Source organism: Mus caroli, chromosome 3 (genome assembly GCF_900094665.2).
Source record: "Mus caroli chromosome 3, CAROLI_EIJ_v1.1, whole genome shotgun sequence".
NCBI lineage: Eukaryota > Metazoa > Chordata > Mammalia > Rodentia > Muridae > Mus > Mus caroli.
In genome coordinates, this window is record NC_034572.1 from 63,260,932 (window position 1) to 63,261,956 (window position 1,025).

At 40.5% G+C, this 1,025-nt stretch overlaps 1 pseudogene; it reads right to left on the reverse strand.

Moving 5' to 3' along the window:
* Window positions 1-451, reverse strand: part of LOC110291837 — an 11,404-nt pseudogene extending 10,953 nt beyond the window's left edge.
* Window positions 452-1,025: the final 574 nt, after the last annotated feature.

Below are 1,025 nucleotides of genomic sequence, written 5' to 3' on the forward strand. Positions count from 1 at the left end.
AGTGGGGGGCGCTATGGGGGACTTTTGGGATAGCATTGGAAATGTAATTGAGGAAAATATGTAATAAAAATATTAAAAATTAAAAAAAAGAAAGCTCCTATTTGCATTGACAATAAAATACCTGTTTCATGTGTGTGAAGATCTGTGTCTCCTGTTGACATTAAGTAAATGTCAAACAGGGCCTGATGTGTGGTAGGGACCACATGAATTTTAGGTGTGTATTGCTTTGGCACGTGGCCAGGTGGAAGAAGAAGGATCCAAGCTGAGGCTGATGTGCAAGAGTGACTGGGTGGATGGAGACAAGCTGATAGTAGGCACAGAAGGCATTTTACGTGGCTGTGAGGAGAATCTGGAGCACAGAGAAGAGAAGTGACTGTGTCCAGGACACACAGCTCACCAGAATAAGTTGGTCATACCATTCCCTGGTTCTTACCTTTTCTGTCAGGCACATTATTTGTTCATCTATTAGAATGCGTTTGTCACAAATTACATTGGTACATCTGAACCTATTAAAATGCATGTGTATGTGCCTATGTACACTATACTATACTATACCGTACTATATGTATGTCCATACATATCATGTCAAAGATATCTAGCTACAATGATATATACATAGAAAGGAAACAACATGCCTTCATCCTTCATCCCCAAGGTGCCTATGACAGATTCCTTTTTTCTTTCTTTTCTTTCTTTCTTTCTTTCTTTCTTTCTTTCTTTCTTTCTTTCTTTCTTTCTTTCTTTCTTTCTTTCTTTCTTTTTTTGACAGGGTTTCTCTGTATAGCCCTGGCTGTCCTGGAACTCACTCTGTAGACCAGGCTGGCCTCAAACTCAGAAATCTTCCTGTCTCTGCCTCCCAAGTGCTAGGATTAAAGGTGTGCGCCACCACTGCCCAGTCTATGACAGATTCTTTTATTTTATTTATTTATTTTTTTATTAGGTATTTTCCTCAATTACATTTCCAATGCTATCCAAAAAGTCCCCAATACACCCCCCCCAGTCCCCCACCCACCCACCCCCACCCC